Source organism: Empidonax traillii, unplaced genomic scaffold (genome assembly GCF_003031625.1).
Source record: "Empidonax traillii isolate 1590-97213 ecotype Southwest subspecies unplaced genomic scaffold, ASM303162v1 scaffold529:size437047, whole genome shotgun sequence".
Classification (NCBI taxonomy): Eukaryota; Metazoa; Chordata; class Aves; order Passeriformes; family Tyrannidae; genus Empidonax; species Empidonax traillii.
Window position 1 is genome coordinate 109,236 of NW_020955722.1, and position 7,517 is coordinate 116,752.

The window sequence follows — 7,517 nt, forward strand, 5'->3', positions numbered from 1 at the left end:
AGTTCATGGCTGTTTTCTCCTGGGCTGTACCCAGCTGTACAGCCAGGCTTTGAGTGTTGTCTATAAAGTGCAGTTGTGATTTCAGGGCTTAGGTAGAGATTTGTCATGGAAAAATGAGAATTGTACGGTCACAATGGCTTCCCTAAAATAGATGGGTGGGGGAAGAATAGGAGCATGCAATAGGAAACCTGCTGTAGGGAAGGACATTGTTAGTGTGCTAGAACTTCTGCTCAGCAATTGCTGAGGTCCAGAAGATGTGTTCAGTCCTACTTTTCATTCTTAATTATAATTTTACCACTGGCAGTTCTTCAAACTACACAATAAGTGATTTAATTTTTATATTTATATATATATAAAAATATATTATATATACACATTATATATATAAATATGTATATATATTTATATTTATGTTTCCATCAGATCTCATGTCTGACCTTCCATTCACTATGAGTTCAAGACTACTTTTGGCATTACTGCTTTTCAATTCAAGGCATCTCATTGGCTCCACAATTCATGTTATTTCTCATTGGATGTATTTATCAAGTTTCAGGCCAGAGGCTCTCAAGAGTTATAAGCCTTTTAAAGGGGGAAAAGTGCTGACAGAGCCTTAAATTGTGGTATGGCAAATGTTACACTATAATTACCTTTATCTATCACCAAACCCCCTTTCAGAGGCCTGGCTCTGTGCCGTGGGCCTCTTGATGGAATGCTCCATTACACTGAGATTTTTCATGGAGAAAAACTCCAAAGCAAACTGTGATAAAATACTTTTGTAAGAGCAGATTTAGTGGCAGTGACAGGGTGGTGAGAAGAAGAGAGATGGTAGTGAGTTGCAGGAGAAAATATTCTGCGGCATTAGTGGTAGATCTGTACTATAAAGAGGACAAAAACGATTTTTTTTTTTTTCCTATCCTGATGTGTCAGCCACATTACTACTTGTCTTCTGGCTCCTTTGAGTCAACATTTAGCATAGGCTGGGAAATTTAAGCAAAGAGTCTGTGTGTTTCTACTATGCATGGGAGTATTGGACAAAGATGTACAAGCTGGCAGAGCCTGGGCTGGCTGCAGGGTGGGAAGCGATATAACAGTGTCATGGTGCTGCTGTTCTTGGGCTAATGTACCTGGCAAAAGAGGGCTTGGGAGCTTTGGCAGGAGTCTGTGCTGAGGCTGCTTTGCTGATTCCATGACTGTTGTGCAGCTCATGCACCGTGTGTTGTCCTCAGGTCTGTGCTTGTTTGATTGCCCCGTCAGCTGGCCCATGCTCTGTGAATTCCAGGCTTGGGCCATCAGCTTCATCTTCTTAGAACACAGGGAAGGGAAAGGAAGACCTGAATTGGAAAAGATTCAGGGAAAGGTGACATTCAGACCAAGAACAAAGGGGTAGATGCTTTTGTAATGCAGAGCTTTCAGGTACAGGAAGAGAGGCCCAGTACCAGAGCAGGTTTGTGTTGGATCATAGATTGAATAAAAAAACAGCCCTGCTGGGTGTCTGGGGTTTACATTATTTCTGAAGAACTACTAGTCGTGTAAACAAACAAAAGGAACACTTAACAACAACACTGAAAACATATTTGAGAGCTCTATGTTTGTATTTTGTATCTATACAGACAGTCTTTTTGATTAAGTAAAATATTTGTATTTACTTGTTACTTGTCTTCACTATCTTAAGGGACTTCTGTAGGATTGTTGTCTGCTCTTTTACTGTTCATGGTGTATCTATTACTGGAATACAGCCATGAATGATGTCCTCTAAGGTGTATGGGAGCATTTCCTGTGCTATGTAAATGGCTGGAGAAGGGAAAGCAGAATTTCTGTGTTAGAGAATATTAACAATTTTGGTGCAGGTGGCTACTGAGTTAAATTAGATTCCTCTAGAAAGTTAAAAGCTTTCTGTTCTTGGGTCTCTGGAGCTAGTTTGAAGTATCAGATTGATTAATTTCTATTGGAGCATCTTTACATTTTGAGGGGAAGGGAGGGTGCAGGTGAACAGGGGAGATTTTGCAGATGAATTTTTTGGCAGAAAGAAAAGGAATTGAAGGGACTTGAAACATGACATGAAACAGCTGCTCTGGCTTAGGATGCTTCCTTTGTGGGTCACCTTGAGGAGAGCTGCTGGGGGGTGCTGGTAGCTGGGTTTGCCCTCAAGTACTCTCTGCTTTGTGGCCCCAGCAGAAAAAGGCAGTTTGTCTGCAGTAGGACCCCATGTGTTAAAGAAGAACAAACATAAAAGCCCCAAACCTTCAGATTTGACCTTATTCATGTTGAATGTGCTGCAGCTGGAGTTGGAAATGGGGATGACATCTTGAACTGCCCTCATCCATATTGAACGCAAACACTCTGGTCTTTCTCCTGGAAGAAGGGGAAAGTTTAAGGGGTAGCATCTTGTCATTTGTACATCCTGTAATGTGGATGGTTTGAAAGATAAGAGCCTTATCAAATTTCTGCAGCAATCAGGTCAGGGTTATGTGCTAAAATTCATAAATTATAGTTCTGTTGGTTAAACCTTCAAGCATCTGTAGTAATTCTACAAGAACTTAACTATTGCACCTCAAACAAATTAAGTTTAGCCATCTACAGACCTAGGCTTGAAGATACATGTTGTGAACTGTCCTGATTCTGTGAATATTAATAGATCAGAATGATGAATTTTCTGTTTTACATATGACTTTCTTTTTAATGGGTCTAACATTTATTTATCTCAGAATATTAGTGATTGTTCTTTGAAGGTGACTAGATTATCTCAGGGAAGATAAGAATAAGCCAAGTCTTCAAAAAGCATTTGTGTTCTGGGACAGGGAACCCCAGGCACTCTTTTTAATTTCTTTTTTCTTTTTTTTTTTGGCCCCCTGTTTTTTGTTTGGTTTTGGGTTCTTTGTATGTAATGAATGGAAGTTCTGTCAGAAATTGTTGATTTTTCACATTCATTGGGAATGTAACTGACACAGGATCAAAAATCGTGTTCCCTGCCTTGTAATTTTGGTTGTATCACAAACTGATTTTTACCCAGAAGCTGCAGTTCACAAAAACAGTGTGTAGTGTGGAATCTTAAAGTGATCTGTAGCCCAGCCTGGTGTATACTTTAATGAAGTAACTAAAACTATTCCATAACAAAATCTAGGATTTTACTCTTAAAGTAGTGGGAGCTACTGTGTGAATGAAGGTGTGCTCATGAGTACAGTGCACAGCTGCTGTCCCACAGGATGGGTTTTCTGGGAAAAAGTGCAGAGAGATGGCTTTGCCATCATGTCATTAATGGTGAGTGCCTGGCCCTGTGCTGGAGAACAGGACTGTGGCTGCACGGCATTTCTTCAACATCATCAGTGCTGGATTGCTCAGAGGATCACGTCTATCTACTGTTTTAAAAATTGGTTTCAAATACAGCATCACATAAACATTGATTTGCCCATAGTTTTTGCCTTCTGCTCTTCTGGATGAATTTGGAAGCGAATTTTCCTTGACATGAGTAAATAATGGCAATATGAGCACATTCTATATTTTATTATACTTCTGTAGTCTTTAGAAGAAACAGTAGGGGATGTGCCTTCGTTTGTTCATACGAACCTAAAATGGGAGTCTCAGTAGACCTTACTCTGCTGCTTTTGGCCTTTCTTCTGTTCATAAAATGAGATGTTAACTTCTATTTCAGAAATATCAACTGGAAAATGCTTTTTAAGAAGCTATGTCTAAAAAGACTGATTTTTCATCTGTAGATCTTGTAGAACCTTGACAAGAATTTTTTTCCTTAAAGGACTTGGTTCTGTTTTAATATTGCTTTACTGTTTATTTGAAATGCTGTATATTTCTAAATATGAATACACTGTAGAAACATAGGAAACATTTGTTATATTTTAAGTGCAGGAAACTTTTGACTGATATTTATCTAATGTGAAATACCAAGGCAAGTGGGATCTGTCGAGTGCATCTGTCGTTTTTAAAAACAGCCTTACTAGGAGTTGTATCTGATGGCTTGGAATGCTCTGGAAGGTGTTGGTGTCCTTGAACACATTGCAAGTGTTTGTCCTAGAGAAGCTGGTCTGAGTGTAGGGAGGTTCAAATGACCTTTTGCTGCATTAGGAGTCTCTCTGTGCTGCAGGCTGTGGCTGAGAGTGACAGAACACTGAGGGCTGAACTGCAGCTCTGATGCTGAGCAATCACCAGTGAAAAAAGCCAAATAAGTTTCTCACACTTCTTTACTTGATAAAATAATGCAACTGTTCAAATATGATTCCCTCCACTCCAGGATGCAGACTTGTATGTTTTTAGCATCACTTTCCATAAAGGATGGGATAATATGATGCAGTAGGCATCTCATTTTCCCTTTTTATGTGGGGGAAAATGCAAGGAATCCGCTGGCTTTGCATCGTTTGGCCTTACACAGTTTCTTCTGCAGAGCTCTGGGAGTTGGTATGGAGATTAGGGCTTGCTAGGAATTAACCAAGTATCTATTTGTTGAGGGAATATAGTTGTTTTCCTTTGCACTCAAACTCCAAATCCATTTATAATAAGAATGAGTATATACTTAGTATATATTTACATGTATTAGCTGCTTTACTCTCGATAGGCATTAAAAAAGATAACATCACTGTTATCATTCTAAAAAGACTTTAGTCTGGCAACAGGGCAAACATCAAACAAAAGGCATATTAACAAGAGCTAAATTTTGGGAACCTTCCACAAGCATTTATATTTAAAATGTTTATTTGTGGCAAGGTGGAGACTTTTGGAACGACAAAAAAAGGTAGTTTTTACTTTGAACCTCAGATGAGTTATTGTGGCTCTGTATCTGCATTGTCTGCTTTCGTGTGTTTTTACTGACTTATTTTTGGGTGACATCTTAGTTTGTGTTTTGGTTTGTGTGGATTTTTTGTTGTTTTGGGGAAGGCAGGAAGTGGGGGTTTTTGGTTTTTAAATTTAATACCAGTCCTCTGGTATAGACCAATTTATTCCTCATTCCTGATGCCAATGAGAGGAGAATCAACTCCTCGAGCGTTTTTCACATGCACTTTGAAAGGCCATAATATCCTGATCCCATTGCTGGGTAGCAGAGCAATTCCCACAGCTGGACTTGGGGATGTGAAAGCTGACTGATGAATTGAATGTACAAGGAATGAAGCAGCCAGACAGCAAAGTGCTACAGCTTTAACAGCTTTATTGCCAGCAAATATGAACTCCATCTTGTGCATCCTGGCCAGCAGTGGGACATCCACAGCACAGCACCCCTGTCACATGTGGTGTAAGTGCTCAGGGTCTGTGCCTCTGGGCAAGCTGTGGGAGTCTTGTGCCCAAGGCAAGCTGGGCTGCAGGTCCCTGCCAGGGAAATGGCCTTTGTGCTCCCTGTGTGGGCCGTGTGCTGCTGATACTCTCAGTGCAGTTGGGCTGGCTGTGTTTTCCAACAGCCAAAGGCTTTATTGCAGATTTATGCTCAGTTAGTACTGCTCTGCAGATAAGAATTTTTCAGTGTTCAACTTTGCTACTTTGTATTGTCGAAATGACCCGTGTGTGGTCAGTGGTCAGGCTGTCTGCCTTTTGTTCTAGGAATGATGCTGGCAGCTCTGGCTTTAGAGGTTATGGATAATGCTGGGAGAATGCAGCTTGGCAATCCAGACAATTTAAGGCAGAAGCAGCTTGACCTAAACCCTTCTCCACCCTCCCTTTTGAAGTGTGTTATGCTGGTTATCATTAGATAGAGCTGTCAAAGCAGAATTTGTACTTAATCCTGTTTAAAAGTGCTATTAACAAAGAACTCCCATATTCATAGGAAGACTAAAGCAGAGTTTGACAACTGCTGCTGTTCTTGGATGTTCTATGTGTTTTTGGGGCTGACTTTGGCCTGTGTTGTTGACACAGCTGACACCAGCTGAAGCTGTGCCTGTTCCATGTGTTTAGGAATTCAGTGTGGGGTGACTGCAGTGCTCTGCTGGCAGTGAGATCTCACACAGATCAATAGAGCTACTTGACTTTTCCATCTCTTATTTGTGAGCAGTAGGATGTTAGCGGTGATGTTTTGACTTTGGCAAGTCATCAGCCACTAATTCTGCTTTTTTCTACCTTTTAAAACCACTTGTTGTGGTAATCAAACAGGAGTGATTTAGAGCAGAATTATACTAATATGGATTCCTTCCAGAAGCATGAGATGGCTTAAACTGAAATGTTCATATATTTAGTAAAACAAAGGGGTTTGGTTTCATCCAAGTGTTGTACATCCCTGGTTTAGAGAAGTCAAGTGCAACGTTATTTTTGTGCTGGGCGGGCTTTTTTGATTGATTTAGGGGATTTGTTTAAGTCTGATCATCAAAAAAGTTAATGACTTCCCAGGAAAGAGAAGGCGGCTATACAGCTAAAAGAACTGAATTGAAAAGTGTTTGTTCAGTAAAGCTGGAAGGAAAAAGGCACGAGAACAGCAGCTGTGAAATGCTCTGGTCACTGAGGGCTAAATAAGTAAATTCCATCAGGCTGGGTTTTGAATGCCATGTCTGAAATTCATCTGTCAGGGCAGAAAGGGACCTGTGGGTTCCCAAGCCAAGCTGGTGGGGAAGGCTGTGGGGTTTGGGCAGGGTGTTGGTCTCTACCTCTGCAAGGGGAAGGGCAGGAGTTGAGTCCTTGCAGCTCTGGTACTCTCACCTTTATGACAATTTCACCACTGGGGCTCATTACAGAGAGAGGATTGCCTCCTCTGGTGGGAATGTTACTGTCCTGGGCCTTGGCATAAAATAATGGGGGTTGGGGCTTTGAGGTTGTTTGGGGGTTTTGTGTGTTATTTTAGTTTGGGGTTTTGTCTCTTCTCTGTTACTTTGGGGTCTGCTGGGATGGGGCAGTAGTTGTTTCCTTTTAGCTGCTGTCAAGTGCCTGGGGCAGCTCCTTGCTCCATATCCCTGTTAAACTTGAAGAGGTCTCCTGCAGTGGTTTTGCCTAAAGAAGCTGAGAATAGAGTCTTCTGCCCTCTAGTGCAGCTGAGAGACCCTGTGGAGCAGACAAGAGGCAGGTGTTGGAGTCCCAGGAGGGAGGTGACTGCAATAGCCAGGACTGGCACCAACCTGGAGAAGATGGTAACCAAGGGATCCTGGAATCTTCAGCAACTCCTTCTGCACTGCTTCCTAGGGGTTATTTCTAAAGTTGCAGTAGTGAATAAGAGGCAAAATACACACTGAAACTTGCTCTGCATGGGAATGAAACTTGGAATGGAGAAACTACAGTTTGAAGGTTGGCATAAAATAACAAAAAAGAATTTGAAAGGCTTTCATGATTAAGCAAGGTGGCTGATTGGGGGGGTTTAGGTTTTTTGGTGTTTTTTGTTTGTTTGTTTATTTGGTTTTGTGATGCCTATTGGTGGTTGGTGGATTTTTTGGTTTTGTTTTTTGTTGTTGTTGTTGTTTTCGTGCTTTATTTGTTGTTTTTAGCTTTTGTTTGTTTGTTTTACGTGTTCATTTGAAGTGGCTAAGGCATGAAACACCTCATTCTTCTCAGATTCTTCATATCCTTAGGCTGCATACTGCTCAAATCCTGTCTGATGGGAG